The sequence below is a fragment of the Ambystoma mexicanum genome, chromosome 8 (assembly GCF_040938575.1).
Source record: "Ambystoma mexicanum isolate Mex_15411 chromosome 8, UKY_AmexF1_1, whole genome shotgun sequence".
Lineage (NCBI taxonomy): Eukaryota > Metazoa > Chordata > Amphibia > Caudata > Ambystomatidae > Ambystoma > Ambystoma mexicanum.
The window spans coordinates 672,660,540-672,687,690 of NC_090929.1; the positions used below are offsets into that span (position 1 = coordinate 672,660,540).

The 27,151-nt window shown below is 47.8% G+C and overlaps 1 protein-coding gene across 2 annotated transcripts in view; it reads right to left on the reverse strand.

Annotated features, from left to right (window-relative positions):
• Window positions 1-27,151, reverse strand: part of LOC138472341 (transmembrane protein 150A-like) — a 1,082,967-nt gene that overhangs the window by 845,538 nt on the left and 210,278 nt on the right. The gene's annotated exons all lie outside the window — the stretch shown is intronic.

Consider the following 27,151-nt stretch of genomic DNA (forward strand, 5'->3'; position numbering starts at 1 on the left):
ACTCCAGGACCGAGACCCCCTGGACTTACGCAGACTATGCAGAGAGTCGCCCCTTGAATTGTCAGTCGAATGCCAAGTGAATTTCGACTTCCGGGGCTTGGACACCTTACCGACAGAAAGCTTCTTCTTACGCTCCCACAAGGCCTTCGATGTTAACGGCTGGCACTCGTCACAATTGTCCGTGACGTGGTCCTCACCGAGGCACCAGAGGCAGGCATTGTGCGGGTCTGTCAGCGACATCTTGGAAGCCCAGTCCCGACACTTCTTGAAACCCGGACGCGGGGTAGAAGAAGACAAAGACATCATGGAAATCTTCACAAACTAACCGGTACGAAGAACCGAAACAATAGAACTCAGAAGAACCGTGGCGCGCCGAGATCTCCGAAGCGAACACGTTCGTGGAAAAAATGGAACGGAGGCTACTGGCGTCATGCGTCCTACATATAACATCGGGTGACGTCAGCCGTCGGAGGAGTACCTCGAAGGGGCGTATCGACGCCATCAACGTAGGACGCAGACGCCGAAAATTTTCCAAAGCAGCACAGCTGTGGCGATTACCTGTCATAGATATGGAATACGTCGGAGGACCCAATCCCCTCAAAACAGTGCTCTGAATAAATTCCAGTTGCACCACTTCCTGCGATTGATGACATTTTGAAAGAACCTTTGGGATGAACCCAGGGTTGCAGAACAGTGCAAGAGAATCCAGAAGAATTTGTAGAAATGTAGGTTTACATATGAGTTCCAATCTCCACCCAACCTTCTGACAGAAGTACTTGCCACCAGAAAACTACTTAATGGTCAGGAATTTTAAACGAATGGATTGCAGCAGCGGGAAAAGGGGGGAAACTGTAGAGCTATTAATACTATGAGTAGATCCCAGGCAGGCAACACTGCTTGAGCGTTTTGGCGACGATTGTGAAAGAACAGTTTTGCCATTAGGTTCTGGCCCCATGGATACCCAAAATGCTTGAATTGCAGCCATTACACTCATGTATGACACTGCTAAACCCAGTTGGAAGCCAAATCTGAACAGAGGACTGGACATTCTTGAAAGTGAGAGTCTTTAGCAACCCATCAATCTACAAAAATGTTCGAATTTCTTTGCTTGGTGGTCTTCTAGGATCCTGGACTACATTTACTAATTGTGGTTTTAATCCCTGGTTTTCCACCCCTACCTCAACTTCCAGACCCCCTCACTCAGAGATTTTGCTGATCCAACTCCCATGAGATTTAGGATTGGAAATGGAAAGGATTATAATGGAAGAATGTGGCCTGTTGCTCATTGCAGGAGAATGAAGTTGCACAATCTAATAATAACCTTTGAAGAAGAGGCATGGGAGGGAAGGCATATAATAGACCCTTGGATCACCAGGGAATGCTATGGTAGCCACTCTCCTTGCCCCCACCTCAGGCATCTAGAACAAAAAGAAGGTACCTTTGGCATTGAGTGGAGAAGAAAAAAGGTTGAGAGTCAGAGTCCCGAACCTCCGGCAAATCTGCTCAAACACCTGCACACTCAGTTCCCATGACATCGGAAACACTCTGCTCAGCAGGTCTGCCTCCACATTATCCAACAACCTGATATGCACTGCTGCGAAGGAGACCAGGTTGTGCACCACCCACTCGCCTATCTGCTTTGCCACCATATTCAGGGATTCTGCTCTTGTGCCCCCCCGTCTGTTCCATATGCTACTGCTGAGGTGTTGTCTGTCCTCACTATTGGACACTGACTGAATCCTTGGGGAAAAGACGAATAGTGCTCTGCAGATGTCTGTCAGTTTCCTCCAATTGGATGATCTGTCTGCTTCCTGCCGACTACATTCTTCCTGCCATGGATTCTTCTCTAGGGCAAGCATGGTCTCTTAATGCCATCTGAGGGGCGATGCCCTGTTACTGGTTTTTGTAGCCAACCACCACCTGAGACCATCCCTCAATCCCTGCTTTAAGGGATCAGGAATTCTAAGACCTGGAACTCTGGTTAACAATGGCTGAGTAGGTGGTCTACCAGTGGTCTCATTTGTAACATGGCCTATGGGAACACAAACACACTGGATGCCGTATGACTTTGCACTCACAGGATCGTCCTGGCCATGGTTTGGTTTTCTTCTAGAAGAGCCGAGAGACATTTATGAAGCCTCTGCAGTCTACCTTCTGGGAACAGTTCTCTGCCCCTGGCATTCTACCATTTGGTCCCAATGAACTGGAGGTCTTGTGAAGGTAATAAGTAGGATTTTGGCTAGTTTACCAAAAGTCCCAGAGATCTCAGTTTGCTGCATGTCTTCTCAGTGTGTTCCATCAGCTGTCTTCTGGATAATGCTCGATGTAACAATTCTTTGAGGTATGGGAAGGTATGTTTCCCTGTGAAGCCAGGCCCCTTCTGGGCTGAAAACCTGGTTGAACACCTGTGGAGCCGTTTTTAGGCCAAAGGATGGTACCTTGAATTATAAATAACATCATGCTACTCAAAATCTCAGTAATCACTGATGGGCCTTTTGTGTCCCGTATATCTACTGGCAGCAAGTCTTCTTGATCTCTGATAATCGAAATTATTTGTTGGAAGTCTCCATCTTGAATCTTCTAGAGGGGGCCAAACCATTCAGCCTCTTGTGATGGAAAAATAAGTGTTATTTCCAATTCAATTTCGGGTCCATGAAGATAACTGAATAGAATCCCAGAGTCTCATTTCTCTCTCTTGGGAACACAGGAAATCGCAATCTTATCCCATTGTTCTTGAATGCCTGTCATCATTGCCTACCTCTTCCTGTTGACTCCGGGGAGTGGTGGTATAACTTGCCCCGTTGGTCCTCGAAGAGATGAGAATTCTATTCTGTAACCATACTGGATGGTGCTGGTTACACATCTGTCTGAAGAAAGGCCTTTCCAAACATCTGAGAACCCATGGAGCTTGGCCCCATTGGCCTTGCAACAGGACATCTGGTTGGATGCCTGAGGAAATAGTTTTGCTTCAGGTTGCTATACTTTTTTTTATCTCATTTTCTGGACTTGAAACACTTCCTTCCTGCTTGACCAGTCCTGATAGAACTTCTTGTATCCACAGCTCTATATGATGACTTTACAGCTGATCTTCTGCACACCTAATCTGTGTGCTTGAATACTTTATAGACCCCATCATCCAGGAATTATCCAAACAATATTTGTCCTTTGAACGGAATCCTTAAGACCTCAATCTTTTGATTAGTTGTATGCCAGTCTTTCAATTGTAAGTACTGTCTGACTGCCACCATTGCTAGGGCTTATGACTTGACCCGTTCATATGCTAGGTCGGATAATATTCCACCTTTGACTGAAGATTTGCCAAGATGAGAGCACAATCTGTGCCTTCTTCAATGGATAATGACAGTTGTGATAAGCCCCCTACGGCTGACTCCATGAGGCCTAGCATAAGGGAATGCGTTCAGAGAGATGCGCTCCCGCATACGCTTTCTTCAAGGTCTAATCTGCATTTGTATCCATTGTATCTTTCAATGCTGCCACCTCTCGACTGCGGAAGAGATTTCTCCTCTACTTGTAGAAGATCCAGTATAGTCATAAACCTGGAACCATTAATTTCATCGGTTCTGCCCACTCTTGCAGTATCTCCTCTTTGATCTCAGGGAAAAAAGAAAGTCCAACGTTTACGTAGCATTTAAATTGCATTGTAGGAGGGAGCCTTCATTGTTCCCTTGAGGTGGATGCTTTCTGTCACTGAAACCCCATGAATGCAACCACCTGATTCACTACTTTTGCCAGAGGAACTCTTTTCAGGTGCCTACCTGTCGTTTCTTTAGCTTTCTCTTTATCCAATTTGGTAGAGGATGAGGTGGAAGAGGTAACGTTTGTTGATGAAGACAGAGAATCAATTTCCCCTTCTTCTTTCCCCTGAATTTGTCCCCAAGTGCTTCCTTAAAGAATGGCATCAGCCTTTTTCAGTCTCTTTTCTAGATAGCCTCCTCTTTTTTTATTGAGAGGAGGAAGAAGTAGAAGATGAACACACTCCACATGATTCCTTTTATGCATAACTTTTTTTTGGTGCTCATCCAGCCTCAGTATCTTTGCACTGGGAATGAAAACATCGTAACTGTTCCCAGGCATTTTCTGTACTGTCGAGTGCGCATGCTCGAACATTCTTCCCCAAACAAGTATGTCTGCCTGGAGCAGGAGCCATCTTACTGTATTTATTTTTTTACATATGAGGAGCAATGTATTCGAGCACCGTAAGCTCCTACCGCACCTGCTGGAGCAGACAAAATGAATAGAGGCTCTTGGCCGTCTAGTGCAAACCCTGGCGCTACTGTCACAGGGGTGCAGGAAGCTCTGCTGCTACATTTAGTAGAACAAAGGGCTTACCTCACTGCTGCGTCCATTGCATTTTGTTTGCTCAAGGGTCAACTGAGTCTACCCACCGAGCAGGAGACCCAGGAGTCTTTCAATCGAATCCTATCACCCACATTTTTTAACTGCTATATTATGGATCTGGGGTGTTTATACTCTCAAAGGTGAGGAGTGGAGTCAGCAAAGAAAATATTGATCTAAAGGTTTACTGTCGTAGAGGTTGGCGCCTCACAAGTACTGGAAAGAGGAAGAGTGGCGTGGAAGTAATGCTACTGTACAAAGTCACATCTGTATATCCATTTAAACAATCTGAAATTAAATCCATTTCTTATTCAATGTCTCCATTAGGTCAGTATGCATGGCAATTGGCCTACAGGGGAGGGCCTGAAGTGTCTTTGTTAACGGCCCTTGGAACATGCTCATTTGATGCATCTATATATGTATCTCTGTGATCCATTTCCTTAAAGGGTTTCAGGGATGGAAGGGGATGGGGAGGGCTAAGCAAGAGCGATCAATGCATTGGAAGCCAGACTACCAGTTTGCCTTTGCATTGTTGGTATTTTAACAGATTTAAAAAATATTCCTTTTTCGTTTTCTTTGTAAACATGTAGAGACGCTCCATACGCCCTCCTCCTTACATAGTGCTCTAACCCGTTTCAAATGTATTCTGCCCTATTCAGTAAAACCACAATTACATTTCCACTAATGCTTCGACATACAAGCAGCCTAGAAGCAATATAAATACCTGTCTGCCAGCACCTCTGTCCTTGCACTGCTGAAGCTTTTTTGAACAAACATGCATAGAGGCAGAACAATAAAGATGGCATCCGCTGGACAGGGAACAGGAGATGGAAAAAGGCATACAAAAAGTAGGGTAGGAGCTCGAGTGGGAGCGCGTGGAGGCAAATGGTCAGAATTGGGTATTGGGGAAGACTTCCACAACATCAGAACAGGGGAAAGGACAAAGGGAAAGGATTAGGAGGCACAATAGGAATAAGAGTGGCGAAGCTGGATGGGCAGAGACAGGCTAGCAACAAAAACAACAAAAAAAGATTAATTAAGAAAAAAAAACAAAAACAAAATGAGCTGTCAACTTCAGGCAACTAACCAAGTCTTTGCAAAGACCTGAAAAGATCCAAGCCAATGTCTTTCCATCAATAAGTAGATGAACTCTGCTCATTTTTCAGCCAGCAGGCAGAGAGAAAAGCAAATTCAACAACCGCCAACTATATAAAAATAGAATTATTATTATTTTCTGAAAACACTCATGGCAGAGGGAAAGCTAGTGTCAGCCATTTTCCCTACAACGTACACGGATCATGAATGAAGAAGCACTTTGGCCCACAGGTTCTTCTGCACGATGAGGCACGCAAATTCCCAGAGGTTGACTAACAGTAAGTGGAGGTTTCTCCTGAGGTGATCTGAAGCATAATTGGCTTGAGCAACTGTGCGATGTGTGAGTGTGTGTGTTTACATATAGCTGCAACAAGAGAAAGACTTGTGGGCAAGAAGACCATAGAGTGATCGATGAGCTGAGGAAGGGGCAGCAGAGTTTGAACACCTCTGGGAAGCCTTGCAAGGGGTCAACCTGTTAGAGCTTGACATAGTGACTGAGTATTACCCCAGAGCCCCCTCACTGCCCACCTGCCTCCTCTCTATGCCCAACCCCCCCCCCCCCAACTAAAGCCAGATCTCTCACAAAGCAAGGCAAATGCAGAAGAAAGCCCGGCTATCCACTTCATGAGTTGGCCACTGATTTCCTGAGGCCCCAAAAGGGGCAGCTCTCAGAAAAGTAAAGCGGCACCTCATTGTTATATTATGGGTATTTTAGCAAGTCCATTGATACCACAACTGTACCTTCCAAGCACTAATTAAGCTGAGCAGATGTTCCTGAACTGGCAAGAGGAAAGTCTTCAAAGCTCCTCTGCACTGCAGATCACGGACACAGGGAATGTGGACTGGTAGAGATTCCCAAAGTGATGCTGCACAGAGTAAGTGTGTAATCACCCATTCACCTTTGTAAAAGCTTATGAAGGACCATGAAAAGGATGAGGATGATCGTCAAGGGTCATCGGTGAATACGTTGGAGCTTCAGATAAACTCTACGGAGTGCTGCATGCAGGGCTGGACGGGAAACCAAAAGTAGCCTTGGAAATGTTTTTCCAAAGTGGCAGCATATTAACATATACTGGAAGCTTTGTAACAAATTCTTTACACCATCGCACTCAAGAGGCCCATGGTGCAGAGGTCCACCGGAAAATATCCAGAGTTGCTTGTAGGCCAGTTTACCACTGCCTCCATGCGACTTCCACCAACCATGGATATAATCGACTGCGGCTAACCACAGCTATCCAGTGTAGGTGACGAAATGCAGGTCAAAGGTTTGAGTCGGCACCCCAGCTACTTGGAACACGGTCTGCAGTCTCTGGACCTTAATGAGTAGGTATGTAGGTTTGTAGGCCAAGGTATGTGCTGTTTACAGAGTAAATAAGGACAACACAATGGGAATTGTAGCTTGTTTTGAGAATGTAGATAGAAGAGTCTTCTCAGAAGTCTGAGGGTATAAAACACTTTTGGACAATTGCACCGAATCTTGCCATTCTTGTGAGCTTAGCATCCAAACGAAACAACACACTAGGGCAGAAACGGAAAGAGGCCTAGTTTGAAAAGTCAGAGTTTGAAATGCCACAGCCCAACTTTGTTACCTGTGACTAGAACATTCGCTTTTGCCGATTCATTATGAATCTCACCTTGAAACTGACTATCAAAAGCCAATAAATAATTTTTAAAAAGCAATTTTGTGCAGTGTTGTCATCATGACTGAGTGTCATCCACCTAGTTTTCAGTGTGACAGCAAAATATTTGATGAGCCTTAGGAAGGGGCTGATTTAAATATTTAATAGTCATGATCAGATTAATGTATTTCGATCTCTGGGCCCATACAACCACATACACAAATGCAATTGCACTCAGTGCCATGGTCACAATTATAATATCGTAAATATATTACTAAGTATTACCTCCTATTCTTTGTTTCGTGCCTACCTGAAAAAGTATCTTCTTCAACATCCCTGATGGTATGCGGCCTGGACTTGATAACTTAATTGTTTATTCATTTTTTATTGCACAGCCCTTTGGAGTTAAGGCGGTTTATAAACTACAAATAAAATACAAATACAAAATACAATAATGAAGACTGTGCCAAGCCATGAGGGATTCGACATAGAATTAGTCAGATTTGTATCTGAAATGGAGGTAATAACACCAAATATTGGCTGTCAAATAGGAAAGACTGAATCCATTTCAGGGCAGGGCCACAAATGCCCATGCCGACAAGTCGGAAAATCTGGGTCTCATTACAAACAGTGTTCAACATAATAAATAATAATAATAATTTGGAATTTATATAGCGCTACCTGCTTATTATTACCCACAGTGTGTGGTGCTCATTTATCGACCTCGGAAGGATGAAAGGCCCGGATTCGAACCGGACTCAGCAGGCTCTGCACAGATGTCAAAGCGAGCGCTCTACTCGTTGTGCCACTTGACCGGCTTGGCAGAGAGATGCAATAGGACCAGAGCTTATGGCGTGCTATGGTCCTCTTGCCATCTTAAGCCATCCAGAATGCCAGTAATTGGCGCTGTAAAAAAAGTGGCAGGCCTGCTAAGTGGAACAGATGATTACAGATTGCCAAGGTTTGCATTGCCTACATCCAACTAATGCAGGGTTCAGAATTGCTGGGAGCCATTTAGCTCCTGGATATAGCCTAAACAAGCCTGATCAGCTTAACACCCACAAATAACAGGAGCTACTTTTGGCTCCACAGGGCAACTAGTGCCCTACAAAACATACATATGTGGCATTAAATATGCGTTGGAGAATATGTATAACGGAGAGTTAGAACAGACCTAGAAGACACTTGAAGCATAATAATGGACTAAACGTTATAGTTTACGTCTCATGTGGAAGTTAGATTTGTGGCACACTCTGTATTAACTCCTAATTCTGCAACATCAACAGAAAGACAAAAAAAGCAAGGTGTTGGCATCACAAAAAAAGAGGTGGCATCAGGTATAAACATTCTGTGGCAGTAGAAAAGACATCGACTGAGATTGATGCAGTAACAGAGTTATGGAGGAAGTGGCAGAGATGGGTAAATGGCTAAATGAGAGGAAGGAGCAAGACTGAAGAACTTACGTGAAATAAATGTTAAGAGGAAATAAAAGGGAAATAAATGTAAAGAAACATGAAGAAACCTTTCGGGGTGCATGCCACAGTTTGAAAAAACCCAGGTAAATTCCATCATGTTTAGGCCCTAGAGTGGCTATTTTGACATCTGTCAATATTAAATCGCTGTACAAAAGTCGCATTTTTTAAATGTATGAATTTATTTTAACCTTGTTGTGCTACTTGTGTAATGTAGCATTCAGTAAGTTTAAGGTGAAAAATGTCAAGTTATAATCTACTTGCCAGCCATACACAGTCGCTTACACCGGAATTCTATACATACGCACAGCTTTCCATTTCTTACTCACCGAAAGTCAATCATCAATAGCCAGTGGCGAGTGCACATTTTACGCCCTGTTAAATGAACACCATCCTAAGAACTCATTCACGTTAATAGCTCCTGGGTCGCGATGAGTAACTCCTGGTCAGAGGAAAATCCTAACACCCTGGAGCTACTTCCAATTTCTGGAACACGAATTCCAATTTCGAAGCCTGTACTACACTGCATTTTAGTCACATCACCTGATGTTAATCATCCCCCGTTAGGTGGCCAAGAAGGTAGGGCACTTGGAGGATTGATATTACCTTCTTGCCTTCCCTCTTTCCATTTGTGATGCCCAGATTCACCTGCACGCTGCCAACTCTCTTGGACGGGCCACTTCTATCAGTTCACTTGGCACTGCCAGATTATCCACCAGTTTTACTAAAAGAGATGGTTAATAAGTATCTGCTGCAGAAGCCTCCACACTTCTAGGCCTGCTTGAGCACATCTCTAGTCAATCACACAACCGTGCGCCAATTCTTGTACCACTAAATCCATGCACTAGAAACTGCCCTTATGAAACATTGCTCATCATCACTGGCAGGTTCCATTCAATTTTCCTGATCACCATTCGTTTGATACAATACTACTAACACAATCTTAGACCCCACCTTAACTCCCTTGTACTCTTACAGATGACCATTTGCTTATTTCTATGCTACTCTTGCTTCTCCTTTCCTCTCACCTTACACCCCCCCACTTCCCCACTCTACAGACCACAGTCTGGTTTACTGCAGACGTGGACCCAACGCACTTCTATCTGGACAAGCCTCAGCATTGTAAGACCACTGCAGAGGTGAGGGGCGCAGTGTAAAAGCATAACGTGTCAGGAGGTTAGCCATGATGGGAATCAAGGCCTACGCCTTAAATATTGAGGGAGCTTAGGGGCCATTACGAGAGCTAGCGGATTTGCTGGTTTCTGCCAGTTCAATGAAGTGGGATAGCCTTAAAGCAGTACATTTATCAAGGCTAGGTTGGGAGGTGATAGAGGGAGGACTCCCGGGAGAGCCCACTTCAATGGCTGTTCTTTACACCCTCAGCCATGTTTGATTTGTTTTTCCATGTAAGAATTTGGCAATGTAGATGCATGTACCTTTTGTGGGAGTATCACCCTTCAACATGATGGGAATTACATAATTCAGGAATATGGCATAACCTTTCTGTGCAACCAGCAAAAAAAGCCTAGCATAGTAATAAAATGTTTGCCTGGAGTAATTGCAGTTTACTGTGTCCCGAGAAGACATTAAATTTGATATTCTAAGTGGGTTCAGGGACCCTCCATTTAACTTCTCGCTTCTAGTTTATTTTAGTGGCAGTTGTACTTATAGTGTTGACCAATTCCACTCTTGCGAGCAAATTCTCTTTATGGAATCTGCTCATCCCTCCCTTGAACTGGTTGAGTGATAAAGAGGTTGTATATGCAATGGATCTCCATGTTGAAATAATGAAATCTAGCAGTTGTGCACAGGGCTTTTTAGGAAACAAAATGCAATAAGGGATTCAGCGTCCAGCTATCTGCTTCCAAGCACTGCTGGTGTTCTCAGGCGAGGTGGAGCGGCTGTCTATGTTATTAGTTAAGTGATTTTAAAAAACGTGGTGTTGTGATTAGACCAAATTACAGTAATGGGAGGAAGAGAGCAGTCCAACCTATACAGTAGAGATCCAAAGAGTGGCCTTTCCAGCGTCGGGTTCATAGCTGCGCTGGAAAAATGTTCGTATTTCCATTAAGACCGAAAGTAATTTCCAGAAAACGCAATGCCATTGAGGACACCAGGCCTCTGTCATTAGCTTTCATTTCTGCATCAACTGCTTTATGGGGGTTACAGCCTTGGGTCAGTTCAATTAAAAGACCAAGACCCTAACCTGAAGCTCCAAACCTCATACCTGGGGTAGGATTTGAGAATTGATAGCAGGAAAAGGGACATGATCACTAAAGAATTAACTTTAAAGCCAAGATTCACACAGTGCCTCCCCCCCACACCCGTAAAAGATAAAGGATGGAGGGACGAGGAAATATTTAAGCAAACCATCCTAAGAAGTGTGTGGAGACAAACCCTAGGAGGGAAGGGGATAAGAGTAGTTGCAAGTCAGAAAGGCATACAAAACAATAAAAAAGACAACTCAAAGCTGTGACTTTGATACAGACACAATTTGGGAAACTAACAGCTCCCTCCTTCCATCTAGATAGAATGCGGTACACGTGTTCCAGGTAGATCGGCACTTTTATTAACAACCCACCCCACTCTGTCAGATTTTCAATTAAGAAAATGTTCGTGTGCTGCACACTTTTGTAATCCTACATCTGTTGTTGGCCCAACATTGCAGGTGCTAAGATTGACCTCGGTAGAATGTTTGACGATGTATTAACTCATTCCATACCTGAATCGCACCTAGATCTCGGTTCACCTACATATTTAAAAGGTAGGGTTAGTTAGATGTGCCTACTCCTGTTCTGCTATGGCACCAAGGGAATATCTCCTTTACTCTGTGGGCCTAATTCACAGAGCGTTTTGCCATTATAAAACGCCTCTGTGAATTATGCCCTGTGGATTTACAACCTTCCATTGGGCCTAGAAGCCACTGCGCTGACAAGGGCACAAAGTGCTTCTAAAAGCCACAGAAGTTGCATTATAACCGAAACACAACCATACGCTCCCGCACATCTAGAGCAGGGTTTACATGTGTTTCTGTTGAGGCAGTGTGATTTGGCAGCCCAGTTGTCCACGGCAATTAACAATATATGTGTTTAGAGGGAAGGCGTATGGCTGACTTGCTTGGAAGAGCGGGCCAACGATGCGTGGTGCCATCATGTTGGCAGGCTCATCCCCGAGTGACAGTCATCAGTCATTTGTTCTGCCAAACCGTTCAGCTTCTTACAACTCATCATCATGCAGATTAGAGCGACAGATGTCAGAAGGAAGCTACACCGCACTTTTTCGCAGTGAGTCAGGGTTGATGATGATGCCAGGACGGATGCCCGCACGGCTGGTGCTCGAGTGAACAGCAAGGCTTGGGTTCAAATACCAGCATTGGCACTTGACCAAATGGTGTAAGCCTCCAAGCAAACAATTCCCTGTGCCTCAATGTTAGCGAGTGACTGGGCTCTCCCTCTCGTTTAGGGGCACCGCTGTGACACAATGCACGCTTCACAAATAATGGAGGCCAACACGGTCACTGCTGGTCTCAACTCCGATACTTTATTAACTGACCCAACTTCCCCTTTCTCACGCATTCCCCGTCACATCCTTCTCCTGGATCCCACCCCCACCCTAACACCGCCATCCATATAACAATGTGGATTGGACTAGATAAGAACATGACAACCTGCCCCCTTTTTAAACACGTAGTCTGGTGTTAGCCCATCTCTTCAATGAGTCGTAAGGGTTTCGTCTTTGCTCGCACTAGGCGGCTTACGCTTTTCAGCTCAGGGCTGAGAAGAGGGGACCTGTCTGACATCCACTCACCATCTGCGGCCTCACCTGCGGAGAATTCCTCATCTCCCCAGAATGAGTTATCGGAATCTTCTCTAACCTAAGTGCCTGCACAGTCCTCATGTTCCTCCTCCGAGGCTTCCCAGGATGTCAATTCGCCACAACATTCTTTGAAGTATGACCTTGTGATTTCCTGTCCTTTCTCATCCACTGCCGTGATCATAGTGCCTCTCACTTTCGTGCCTGAGAGGATCATGTGCAAAACGAGTCACTTCCTGCCTTCTCTGGGTTCTGGCATACCAACACTCGGTCACCTTTTTCACAGTTGTGCTCTTGGGCCCCTTTCCGCTCATCTGCTGCAATCTTCATTTTCCGCTTCTCTTCGGCGTCCCTCCTCATCCTCCGGGGGTCCTTGCAGCAGTCGTGTCCGTAGCCTGTGGGCAAACAGAAGATCTGCTGGGCATTTGCCCATGGTGCTGTGGGGAGTGTGGCGATAATCGCGCAGGAGCTGGTACAGTGTCTGTTGAAAGGTTTGTGGGACAGTTGCACCGTTTGCAGCACCCTCTTGAGGTTCACCATGACGTGCTAAAACATGCCATTGGCTTGGGGCCATAGAGGTGCAATTTTCCGGTGCTTGAACCCCATGTATTGGGCAAAATTGGCAAAGTCCACCCTGGTAAAGGGTGGGCCACTGTTAGACTTGATTGCATGGGGGACACCATATGCTGTGAGTATACGGACTAGGATGACTGATGTTGCTGGTGTGGGCGGCACTATTTGTACCTCTGGGTACCTTGGGTATACACCACCAGGGAGCGGAGACATCAGCAGCGGGTTTGGCCGTGGGTTTGGAGCAATTGCGCTGCAGATGACAAAATTCTTTAAGAGGTCCTCAACTTGTTTGTCTAATTCTGGGAACCAGATGTTCTGCCGCAATAGCTTCTTTGTCGAGACTACTCCTCGGTGTCCCTCGTGGGCCAAGTAAACCACTTGCTGGCGTAACGGCTTGGGCAGAACAATTCGGCAGCCCTTCATGACTATTTGATCCTCAGTGGTAATGAGTTAATTCTGAATCGTCAACATTGCTTTGATGTCGCACTGCAACGTCTTGTCTAGGTGTTTGGCACTTTGCCTCGCATGTCTCATTTTTCCTTGGCTGATGCACTGAGACGATGGTCAGTACTGGGTCGCTTGCTGACTCCTGTTGAAGCGTCTTCCATGCTATTGGGACCGGTTTCAATTGGTGAATAATGTACTTTAAGTTTGCATCAGCAATGGAGTGTTCTGGATGTGAGAGTCCTGTGGGGTGGCGTGAAAGGTAGCCAGACATATTTGTGTCCTTGCCCAGTCTGTGGCGGATAGAGAATTTGTAGTCCTGGAGACGGAGTCCCAATCTTTCTATCTGTGGTGGCAACCCCAGGCTAGGAGGTTGCCATACATGGTGAGAAGGGCTTGGTGGTCCGATGACTGTAAAAGCTTTTCCTAACAGAAATAGGTGGAAGTGCTTGCAGGCCCAGACGACTGTCAGGCTTTCCTTTTCTGCCTGCAAATACTTTGGTGACGGAGAGGCTGTGGCTTGCATATGACACAACCTTCTGGTTGTGTGGGTCCTGGGTCTTATTGTGCAAGTATTGTGCACAGTCACACCAGACTGGCATCCACTGTCACTTCTGTGTCTTTTGCAGAGCTGAAATAGGCCATGTCTGAGGCCGCGGAAATGCGTGTACGGATTTTTGCAAAGGCGGCCTTGCATTCCAATGTACAGACGAAGTTCTGATTGTTTTTTGTCAGTTTCCGGAGTGGGGCATTCACTGTCATGAAGTTTTCTAGGTAACCAAAACAGTAACCTGCAAGTCCTAGAAATGACCTGAGGTCCGACAAATCCATTGGGCAGGAGGTCCTTCTCTGGGTCCGGACGCATGCCTTGGTCTGAGAATATGTGGCCGAAAAACCTCTGTTTGCTGAATTCACACTTGCCTTTGCTGAGTGTGACATTGGCTGATTCTAGGGCTGTGCAGATCTTGTGTACATTGTCATTGTGTTCCTGGGTTGTTTTGTCGTTCAGACACCCTGGGATGTGTTTGATTACCTGGTGGATCTCTTCCTGGAAAATCTCTGCAGCCGAAGATATGCCAAAGTTCAAACGCTTGTAGCGATATAGCCCCAAGTGAGTCACGAAAGTGGTAATGTACCTGGATTACCAGGCTAGCTCCAGCTGGTGGTAGCCCTTGTTGAGATCGAGTTTTAAGAATACGGTTGCACCATTGAGGAGGTGGATCATGTCCATTATTCTCTGGGGTTGATGTCGCTCACGCTGGATGGCCATGTTGGGGCAGCGCATATCTACACAGAGACGGATGGAACCTTATGCCGATTTCTTGGGGACCGGTACAATTGGGGAGACCCATGGGGTGGGTCCCACTGCGGGCTCGATGATGTGGAGGTCCAGTAAGCGTCTTATTTCTTCCTCCACCTGTTTTTGAATGTTTATGGGGGTGCCCCTGTAGTGCTGGGCAACAGGTTTGACTTCCGGATCGATGTGAAGCCTCACTTTGCAGTTGCACATTTTGCCCAGACCCTTGAAGAGGTTCAAAAATGCCATTGTGACATCCCCTTCTGAGGCTAGATATTTATGGGCCATCATGCGGTATAGGATATGGATGAGTCCTCATGTCCATGGCTGTTTTGTTTGCTTCTTAGGCGCTTATACAACAAGTAAAATACTGTTACAAAGCGCCCACAAGGCAAAGGGGGGGAACAAGGGTGTGAAAAATATTACAAACCACAATATTTAAGATGAGTGGGGCAAACAAAGGAAAAAGGATGAACCTGCTATGCCTTGTGAGTATTCAGAATGTTCAAGTGCAGCAAGGATGAAATAAGCTCTCGTGAGGCCCTTCTCCAGTCACTCTCTGGGCCAGCCTCCAGTAGCAGATGGGTCAACTCATCATGTATGTCTTGCACCCCTCAGTCAGAGGTGTGGAGGGTTCTTCCAACCCACCAAAAGGGACTCCGCGCCATCTTTAGTTCAGTGCAGACAACATTGCTGATGTCCATGTCCATGGGGCCAATGGAGAAATCACTGGACTTTGAGGGGAAACATGAGCTGAGAGAGGAGTGGGAGGTATGGGAAGAAAGAAAGGTCTCCGGCCTGGGGGAGAGAGAGTGGCGCGGCCTCAGCTGCCGACGCTATGGGCTACAAAAATAAAAAAGGAAATCTCCTACCCGCGGAAGGAAGAGTTAAATCTCCCGCCAGGTGGCAGGGAGATAAGTGGCTGCTGCAATAAGAAAGCATAAACTCCTGCCTGCGGGAGAAGCGGCACAGCAAGGACAACCACCGCAGTAGTATCCACCACAAATAGGTCTCCTACCTGGGGAAAAGGGAGCAGTGCTGCCGCATTCACAGAAACACAGACGCCTGGGGAGCGGGGGAGGCAAAACATAGGCCTGCCCCTCTGCATCAGGGAGAGGAGCGGCCTAGGCCACCACAGTGACTGTACATGATCCTGCCTGGGAGAGTGGGGTGGCCCATGCAGCCACATTTACTTTAGATGACTGCCTGGGGTGGAAGAAGAGCAGCCAATCCCGCTACATTGTTTGTGAATGCTCCTGCCTGGGGGAGAGGAGCAGCCTTTACTGCTACAGGAAGTTTGGATGCTCCCACCAGAGGGGGAGAGGTGCACTGCCTAAAGAAGCTCCTGCCTGGGGAGAGGCCCCGGGGAAAAGAATGGCTCAGCAAGAACCAATGCCGCATTGGCTTCCACGGAAAGCCACAACTGTGACCCTGGCGATCATTTCAGCCAAAGAGCCAAGAGCAGGTCATGCAGCGGGCTACGTCCCCAGCACCTTCAACAGGAGAAGAGCGCCACGGCAAGAACGGCTGCCGCAGTGGCTGTACCCAGAGCCCACAACAGCAACCTCCCGCCTAGGGGAGCCCGCAGTTGGCGCAACCTGGACCGCAGCCACAATGAACTCGCACCTGTGCGAGGCAACAATGACGAGACAATGTCGGCCTGTCTGCAGCTCTCCCTTGAGAGACTGCACGTGAGATTAGGATGGGGGTGAGCCAGGAAAGACGGCATGGCCCAAGTATGCAGATCTCGTCACCCTTAAAGTCATGTGCAGGGTGGCTGAGAGGAAATGGCGTGCTTCATGTTCACCCTCTGACAAACTGGCCTGCCGCCTGCTCCAAAGGCAATACCGGCACTCCGTTCTCCCCAAGAAGAGAGCCCTTACGCAAGCCTGCATCTCTGCGGCATCTAACAATTCGGCCGAACTCTTTAAAATCTGCAAGGGGCTGGCCAACCATGCTGCAGTCTCTACCTCTCCTGTCCCCTCCCAGGCCCTCTGCTCGACACTGGCCTCTCACTTCATCTCTAAAACTCAGGACATCCTGTCCTCACTCTCCTCCCATCACCTCCCCCCCTCTATTCCCTGCTCTTCCTCTGGCCCTTCTGTTGCCACCCCTCCTCCCTCCTTGTCTGCCTTTCCTCTTTTTTCTGCTGATGAGGTTTTGAGACAAGTCCGATCCATGAAAGTCTCATCCAAACAGGTCCACCCCTGTTCATCCAAAACTATCAAGGACCACATCGACTCCCTGGCTCCTGCCCCGACTGACTTCTGCAATCACTCCTTTGCCTCTGGAGTCTTCCCATCCCCCCTCAAGCACTCCCTTGTGCACCCCCTTCTTAAGAAACCCTCTTCTGACCCCTCCTGCCCGGCTAACTATTGCCCAATCTCTATCACTCCCTTCCTGGGCAAGCTCCTGGAGAAACTGGCCATCTCCCAGCTTAATCTCCATGCTGAATCTGTTGGTAGTCTTCATGACCATCAGTCTGGCTTCAGAGCTGCCAGAAGCACGGAAACTGCTCTCCTGAACATCCGTGAGGACCTGCTCTCGAACCTTGACTCTAACACCCCATGTGTTCTCATTTTGCTTGATCTCTCCTCTGCCTTTGATACTGTCAATCACACCATCCTGCTCAACCGTCTCCGTGATAACTTGGGTATCACTGGTCAGGCTCTGGCGTGGCTGACATCTTTCCTCTCCAATCGACCCTCCAGGGTCCAACTGGGGTCCTTCCTCTCTGACATCTTTTGCTCTACCTGTGGTGTCCCCCAGGGATCTAATCTCTCCCCCTGGCTGTTCAACCAGTATCTGGCACTTCTTGCCCACCGCATTGCCACACTCTGTCCCAACTTTCAGTGCTATGCAGATGATACCCAGCTCATTTTCAGGATACCCTCGGCCTCCTCTTCCCCTTCCCTCATTTCTGACTGCCTTTCTGCTATCCATGAATAGTGTGCCGCCAACAACCTCTGCCTTAATGCCAGTATGACTGAGATTCTACTCATCGGCATACCCACTCCCTCCTTCCCTGCAGCTCTCTGGCCGACCTCTCTTGGCCCTCTTCCTGCAAGGCAAAAAACCTCAGGTTCATCTTCGACTCCACACTCTCTTTCTCTCCTCACATATCTGACGCCTCCAGCTGCACCTCCTCAGAGGTATACTTCCTTTTCTCTCCTTCTCCCAGAAGCTCACTGTCTCTAGAGACCTGGTTCTCTCGAAGCTGGACTACTGTAACAGCCTCTTTCTAAATCTGCCTGCCTCTACTCTCCGCCCTTTGCAACTCATCCAGAACAGGACAGCGAGACGTGTCCTTGGCCTTGGTATCTCTCCAGGACTGAAATAACTACACTGGCTCCCAGTGGCTGCGAGGATTAAGTTCAAACCCCTCTGCATTGTCCACAAGGCCTTCTGGGGCCTTGGGCCAAAATACCTTCAACTCTCTCTTCCTAAATATCTTCCTTCCCGAGCTCTTCGCTCGTCTGCCTCCAACTCCCTCAGGGTCAGCCGCTTCTCCAAGCAACGAGTTGGGGGTAGATCTCTCTCCGCTGCAGGGGCTTCCCTCTGGAACAGCCTTGCTACCTCCCTGAAACTTGAGGAGAACCATCTCCGGTTCCAGAAGCACCTCAAAACCTTCCTATTTGCCTCCGCTTTCTCTCCCCTTCTCCCCTGCTAAAATCACTTTACCTGCACTGAATCTCCAACTGGGCCACTCATCGATCTCGGTCCTTGGCCCAGCCACTCTTCCCAGCACTGCCTCCATGGCAACCACTGCACTGCGGGACTGTCTCTGTATCCCTACAGCCCCCTCCTCCCAGCACTTACCTTGCACTTGCCACTAGCTGGCCACTATTATTTATCTGTATTCTACTAATCCTGTACTGCACTTTCCCCCCTCCCTTTCCCCCTGCATTTTTCCCTTCCCCTCTACCCTTGCACTTGCGCAATGTGAATGACACCTGGCCTAGTAGGATCGTTGTCTGTCTCCCCTTGTTCCCCTCCCCCCTCGCCTCGTCGCGCCTTGAAACACTTGTGTATAGGCCTGTTACAAATGCCATAGCATATCATATGCGACTGTCAACTCCTGCGTGGGGGAGCCTGACCACGGCGCAGTTGTTGCCGCCTCTGTATGAAAGTGAGTGTGACTGCCATGAAGAGAGAAGACAATGGCAATGCTTGGGCGATGACCTCCCGACTGCGACAGGGGCAGCTGGCACAATGCACTCTTCTGAAGCATTTCACATCCAGTTGGAATATAAAAGCACATTCTTGGTCATCCGTGCATTAAGGTCCCCACCTAAAAGGATCATCTGGTTCTCGGATGACCTACACCATTCAGAGAAAATCTGTACAAGAAGTAGATGTATTTGATCCAGGCAAGTAGTATTGGGCAGAGAATAAATATTAACAATCAACACGTGCCACCTATCTGCTATGTCTCCCAACCTCAATTCTACAGCCTGGTCTGAACAACTGTCAACCGTGAGATCAATTTGGCGTCATTCGATTTCTTGGCTTACGCAAATTATTAACCCCCCCCGCGCGTGGTCTACCCCGGGGGGCTCTGTTGGCCTGGACTTGATAGAGATGGTACCCACCAAAATGCATAATGGATTCCAGCCACGTTTCCAGGAGGCGGAACACGTAGAACTTGGTGAGCAAAGGGGTAGAACCTACCTTATTAATAAGGTGCCCATAGCCCCTTGTGTTCCAACTAGCTATATCATAGCTTCATTTCACCATAGTCATCTGATCATACAAGTAGCCCCTATCCCCCGGCACTGGGACCCGATATATATATCTTCTGGTTATCAGCCCTAGGGTCATCATAGCAAGAGCCAGCCATAAGGGGTACCCTGGGTTTTACAGCGGGGTATATGTTAGATGGGTTAGGGTACTTTTAGAGCTTCACATGAACTAAACCCAACATTATTCTTCAGCATAAGTTCTCCACGACACACTGTCAGTTTAATACCCATGTTCTGCAAGGTTATCTGCACACATAGATAATGATACCACCGCTGGAGATGCACATTTTATCAATGCCGAATTAGACGTACTGTCCCATTTGGAAAGTTCAATTTGTTGCATCTATCTGCTTCTGATCATGAACAAGCCGTGAATAACATCCAAGTCCCCATTATAAATGAGTGATTCAGAAAGGGACTGGACGCTGTTGGGTGCGATTCTTCCATCTTAAATAAAGTACCTATTTTTGACCTCTCCGGGGCAATACAATCAAGAAATCGGTTAGAAGTTTGCTCCACTGGCCATGCCGAGGGCCATTAACCAGCAGCAACTACTTGACCCTCTTCACAGTCGACCCAGTTAGATAGACATATTCTTAATGGTCAGTGATCCTCATTATTTAGGGCCCCGTCATCTGCTGGGTAACAGTCCCATGCTGCTGGTTTTTTACCATTGACTCGGGTGTTTACAGGACTTCGCATTGGGCCACCTTGCCAAACATTGGCTGCAGGCAGCTTTTGCCCAGTTTTAAAGGAAACTGTCTCAAAGGGTAGTGTAGACTTGGCCTTTGTATATGGACCCATCAGGGTTACTTTCCACACAGTTCAGTCGCCCTAAGCTTTGGTAATGCCAGATATGGCAATAGGCCTCCAGCCTCGCCTCTTTGTATCCCCGTCAGGTATCTTTTTCCATTTCATTTTGCCTTGGGTCTCAGTAGTAGTCTCAGAGTAATTATCGCGAATAATATCCGCCACTTTAGCAGTGATCATGTTAAGTTGAGATTGGTCAGCTGCCATGTCCAAACAGAGTGTGAAAAGGCCTTCAAGTTTCAAAAGGATGGTGTTATCGGAAGGTGCAAAGATGCAATACCAGCTTGATAGTCACTTCTTTGCCGGGGAGTTAAAGCTTCAGCATAAAGGCTAGCCTCTTCTATTAACTCGTCTTTAGAAACCAAAGCATCCAAGTTAGGTCTGCTGGATAGATAGTCCCCAAGCATATTTTCATGGCTCACTGGATTGGTCCCCAGTGAATTGTGTTTTAGAGTACGACACATGTTAAGCAGCGAGTCATTATTATAAATTAATGAGATAGGACTCAAAATGTGTTTGTCATGATCTTTGGCGTAAACCATATCGCTGTCCAAGACACGGTGACAACACTGTTCTACCTCCGGCATCAAAGTTGTACCGATAGTAAAGTTTGACAAGTGAAAACTACCTTTTGCGGTAGGGGCCTGCAACAGTGAGATAATTGCAGTGCTTTTACTGACAGTGTTGAAATAGCCTGTTATCATGGGCTGAGTAAGTGAGGAAAGGGAGCTCTCTTACGCTATGATCTCTTTTTTAAAAATCTTTTAGTATTGGGGGATCAGGGGAGGCACCAAAGGGACTCCCCGTACTCTGCAGCTGTTTCCCCACATTAACTGTGGCGCTCCGGAGCCCCATTCTACGATGGGGTCTTGGCTTTATAGCGTCGAGGTTACATTGAATCGCAAACTTGCAATTGATAGCGAATACATTTTTTTCAAGCGGTTTAAATCAAGCAGAACACCAGCACAGGGAGCGGAACATGCAAAAATGTAAGGGGCTTTGGAGAAACAGATAGAACCAGCCACCCGGCCCTAGATAGCGAACTCGGGAGGTTGTAAGTAGAGCCGTTATCTTAATTTCCCCCTCACTCACCTTAAATCAATATTTGTTCATTACTCAGCGTCCTTTCCGCTGCTCGCGCCGATGCGCCGACAGCCGACAGCACTCATAGAGGCACTCGAGTCCGCGTGCGCTGTTCTGTATCTTGTATCCACTTCAGGTTTGGTGAGGCGAGACTTGCTGTATCCAACCAATGGAATGAATGAAAATCGTTCCTTAGTGTTAATGTGATGTTTTCCTTCCCTACGGGAGAAACTAAGGAGCAGGAAAGATCTAGTAATCCTCACGGATGGAATCACAGGCGGGGGTTCCAACAGTCAACAGCAGTCAGAGGGACTCCTTCAATATGCATTCAAATGACCACTATTAGTGTGTCATTGTTCCCCACTTGCAGCCTCCCCCTTCCAATCACCCACCATTTGCAACTCTTTAGGCCGTGTAGTGTGGGCCCCCCAAGGCTCCTGATTCCCACCTCCTATCTTTGAATGAATGCATACAGTTTGTTGTGGACAAAATATTGGCCGTAGGCATTTATTTCTTACTCACAGAATATACACAAAAACAAACTCTATAAAAAAAACAGGTGTGCTTTTGGGCACACCGTGTCCAAGGTGGCAGATGCCTTGCTTTGTTTGGCAAATCTCTAGGTCCCTTTGGCATCGGCTCCTGGACACGTGCCGCCACACCTGAGTGGGTGGTGCCCCGGCCGCTCAGGTTCCCCCAAAAGTACCCCCATCTACATCCCCGTTCTTCTAGCACCCTGAATATGTTGTCCGTGAACACCCCTATACCTTTGTTGGATGGTGAACCCCATCCTGGAGGAACATGTCAGGGTTGTTCTGGGATAGCCCATGTTGTATAAAATGTGGCCCTGTGCTCCTGCAGTACTACTTCAGAGTTTTGCTCCCAATTCTTTTGACTCCTTCCGCTTCCAAGCCTCCAGCCCATGCTGATGTGGCCGTCCCTATTCTAATCGAGTGCCATCCAACTTCCGATGGTTCCCACCCTGCTTTGCCCATGGACTTTTTCAGCACTGACTGGAATTGATATCTACTGGGGGCGGTGCCATCCTTGTGTATTAGTAGTTGTCCCCCTATCGCAGGCCGCCTATCTAGAAACGCCTGTGTGATGCCTCTGGGACCATGATCCTTCTGCTTGATACAGTTTAGCTCTATTGCTCTCCCTTTTCCTGTCTGGTCAGTCTTGGCCTTTCTCATTAGTATGGTCATGCCTTTTGCGCCCATGCTGATGTTGCTTAGTGCCAACCCATACCCTGCTGCTGTGTTCTGGGCTACCAGCTCCCCTATTCTAAGGGCCCCATAATAGGCCAGTGCAACTGTAGCCTTGAACAGCGCGGTTTCATAGGTGCTGTAGCATGTGGCCTGCACGATTTTCAGTAGCTCCACCAGTTTCCCCAAAATTGAAAGGCCTGCTCTCGGGTCTGCTTCCCTCCAGTTATGCCCACCCCTTTGTTGCCTATTTTATCAGTGAGCTGTCTTAGGTCTGCCTCCCCCTGCTATTTTTGCAGAGTTTGTGACTGCTGCCAAGTGTGCCTCCCAGCTCTTCCTCCTTCCTTTTGTAAATGCCACCTCCAAAAACTCACATATATCCCTAGTCATAATGTTCACGACATTTTTTCTTCACGTTTCCCTTAACTACATTTTGCAAGTGTTTTACGCACTGCTTACCCATTTTCTGGGCCAAAGCGTTCTGTGCGTGCTTCCTTATGACTGGTCCAGGCTCTTTGTTTCCTTTGCCGCCAGCCCTGTCAGCTCCTTGACTATTCTTCCTTTCCTCTCCAGTGCCAGTTAGCGGAACCCATGCCTTTTCTGGTGTGGGCGTCTTTTGCTCCTTTGCGTCTGGCCTCAGCTTCCTGAATTTTTTCCACTGCGAACAAGACGGGGCGTCAGCAACTGTGTTAACCTCACCAGTAATGTGCCTGGCTCTTCGACATACATCATTTTCCAATGATTCCCAAGTAATGGCTCTCATTAGCTCCAACACCATTGGGCAGTCTGCACTTCCCTTGTTTCGCACCTGCACCACTGCCATGTTGTCTGGCCATACTGCCACCTCTTTGTTAAGCCATTTACCACTCCAAGCGCATAATGCCACCGATATAGGAAAAAGTTCCAGCAGGGTGATATTTCTGGTCCGTTCTTTCTCCTGCCATGACTGCGACCATACTTCTGAGCACCATTCTGTGCCCAATATTGCCCCAAAACCCGTATGTCCCTGTCACGTCAGTGAATAGCACTCTCCTTCCCTCTTGGTTGATAGGCGGATGCCAGATAACGGAACCGTTGGTGTTTGTCAACCAAACTCATGCCATGTTTGTGGCCATTCCTCTGCGCACCGCTCTGGGCGCAATATTGCCCCAAAACCGTACGCCCCTGCAGCGTCAGTGAACAGTATTCTCCTTCCCTCTTGATTGATAGGCGTGTGCCAGATAACCGAACCGCTGAAATTTCTCAGGAATTCTAACCACACTGCCATGTCCTTGTTCGCTCCCTCCGGCCCTTGCTCTGTCTTGCGTAGGGTGTACCTGCCATGGTACATTCTGCACTGCTGTGGCCACTGCTGCACCTCCCTGCACAACAGATTCTAGTTTGCCTCCTGGTTTGGTCAGGCCCCTCCTTCACTTTGTGATATGGGCTACGTGCTATTCTGACTCCCCCCCCCCCAGTACCAGATTTGCACTTCCCAACCAGGATGCCCTTTCTTTTGCTCGTTGGTACCAGCTATCGCTGCCCCCATCTCCTATAACAACCCTTTCTCTGCCACCCCCTCTGGTGTGCTATCCTTCTCACCACAAAAATTCTTCTATTTCCACCCCATGGTTTCCTCTATTCTTCTGTTCCCCTAAACTTTTTAATCGGGCAATATATAACCATAATGGACACCGACTGCCTCCTTGGAAGCCCGATCCCTCAGGGATGGATTTGCGCGCTGCCCTCCCCCTTGGTACCCAAATTGCGTTTTCCAACAAGGATGACCTTCTCCTCATTGGTACCAGATATCACTGACCCGGTTCCCTTATGAACACCCCTACTTTTCCACCCCATCTGGAGGGCCATTCACTCTTACAACAAAAATCTTCTACCTCAAGACTGTCCCCTTCTTTTGCAAGCCTGCTCCTTTATTTATGGGTTTGTGTGCTGCACCTTTTTCAACCCCCTTTTACCCTTTACTACGTCAAAACCAGCAGCTGCATCCTATTTTCCCTATGAAGTCCTTCCCTTACCTGACGCCACGGCCCCCGCGGGGGCGCGCTCTTCCAGGCCCCCGTGAAGTCTATAATTTCCTGAACCATCTAGCGCCTGGGGGGAAGCCACTGGACGCCGATGACAACAAAGCCCCCATCTGCTCTCCCATGTTTATTGGTGGAGTGACAAACCCCCCTCCGCTCATTTAATCCGTTTTCTTTTTCTGCTCGTCCCTACCTTGCACTTGGGGCACATTTTACCGACATCTAGAGCCCGCAAATAGGACCTCTTGTGTGATGTTAAAAACATGGGGCCGGGAATAATGGCTCAAACAGTTTGCAGCGTTCTCATTTACGGGTGTCTTTGCTTCTATAACTAACCGCTGTAAGCATCTCGGTATGCACAAGGGTTTTATCCTTTTCTATATGTCCCCTCTTTGTAGCGGTAAATGTGACTGTGACTCTGTCATACCCCCAAACGGCCATGCTTCCAGGGGAATATTACCATGAATACTCATAATTCGACCCTTGCCCGTTTTCCCGTGTGCTGTGCAATCCGGAACCTAGTTGCTCAGTGTACGGTATGGAATTTACCCTAAGCCATGTCTGCTTAAGTTAGGTCAATATGTGATAAGTTACTCATCCCTATCTTTCCCTCCATTACTAGTTCAAAGCTGTGCAAAAACGTGCATGACCAGGTTGTGTTCTAGTACAGGCAAAAAACTGAACCTCGCAGAGTACAGCCTATGAAATCTGCACTGCCAGTTTGGAGTGGGGTTTTTACTGACTGACACTCCTCCAATCAACTCCAGCAAGGCCCCCCCCCCTGCTCTGCGGCACCCCTTTGAAACCCTTTTTCTTGGCGCCGTGTTTCCCTCATCTCGGCTGTGCCCGATACATCTCTCCTCTATTTTTCCTGCAGCCCTTTCTGGACGTTCTGTCCAAGCCACTTCCGCACCTGCATCTCTCCTCCATTTTCTCTGCCCATACTAGTTCCGCCCATTTTGCCCAGCAATTTCATAAGAACTTTTCAAAAACCCCTTTCCCATTTTTCTTCGTACCAGAAAGACCTTCATTTTCGCTGCTTCTCCATGGCCCTTCTCTGCTGCCGTGTGTCTTCCTCTCTCTCTACACCTCTGGGCGTTCTGCCCAAGCCAGTACCGCACATTCATCTCACCTCTATTTCCTCTGCCAAAACCAGTTCCACCCATTTTGTGCAGCAATTCCATCTGAATTTTCCAAACCCCTCGTTTTCACTTTCCTCGTACCTAATTGATTTCCATTTCATTCCTTACCCAAGGCCTTTCCGCCTTGGCCCTCTCTGCTGCTGTGTGTCTGCTTTGTACCTTCATCTGCCCTTTTGCTTTGGGATCACTCTCATTCTTCCCTTGGATTGACGCGGTAGTGTGGCCTTCTTCCTTGCTCCCTCCGCGTACTCACTGCCGCTTCCCTCCGTTGGCCCATTCAGCTCCACTGTCCATCTCGTCGGCCCTGGCCAGCCGTTGGTATTATTCGCTCTTCGTGCTCTCCTCCATGTTTTTCCCGTCTTCGCCCGATGTGTGTATTGTTTTTTGGCTTCCGTGTAGCCTTCCGTGTGGCTGGCTGTGTTGGTGGAAACATGCCGGCACGCCCCATCATACGCAAGCTGTAAAAGGGACTGAAATAGTATGCACTGCACGGCTATTTAATGTGCTGCATACGCTCGCTGAGCTATCCCCTGCCTATTACAGTATGAGTAAGACTTCCTTCTGATGCAGGAGGCCGTCGGTTCACATCGGACTCCAGGCCACGTTTCTAAAGGTTATTCTCAACCTTCCCAAGGCTCACCAGAGACCCAGGTGCGGTAAAACATAGCAACTGCATGCCAGGATGGAACCTGAACGCACCTCTCGCCCAGTTAGGCGAACCCTCAAGAATGTGGTGGGCTCAAACGTTGAATAAAGATGCCAACTGCACTCCTCTTTCACGCAGGTTACAGCCCTTCCTTCATCTTGTCTTCTACAAGCAAATGATGTAAGCCCTTCTATTTGCTCCTGCTTGTGGCCTTTCAGTTGCTCTGTGTCTGTTTGAGCAAACGGCCGTGTGGTGCCAGACTCTTTTTCTTTTAAAATTCTTAAGTTGTTGTCGCTCCTGCACTGTTCCGTCCAGTGCCCCTAACGAATTTTCCGTGCTTCCACATATATTATGCCGCTCATTCCTCGTGTATTTTCAGCCATAGACTTTGCTGCCGACTGCAGCCGCCGAGCCTCCCAGCGCCTGATTCCTATTTCGCGTCATCTGTTCCTGTCGGTGCAGGCTGCTTTCTTTCTCCTTTCGTATGCGCCGGCTGCATCCCTCGATTCTGCTCACCTGATATGTTTCCTTGCCGACCAGGTCCTCCGCTTTTCTCCTCGGCCTCACTCCGCTCCGGAACTTTCCTTCTCCCACGGTCCCTGCAAATCAAAAACACAAGTTTGTTTTCTGCAGCGCTGGTCAAGAAGCACAAGGTGGACCTTCTCCTTCCCTGAAAGCTGTACCCGACCTGGGTGTGCTTAAAAGTCACAACGTGGACTTTTTCTTTCCCAAAAAGATTCCTCCTGTCCTTCCAGGTCCTGAGAAGCTGTACCCGAGCCAGCGGAGCATGGTGTGCTTCTCATTGGGAATGTGCCTCTCCTTTGCCAAGAGGC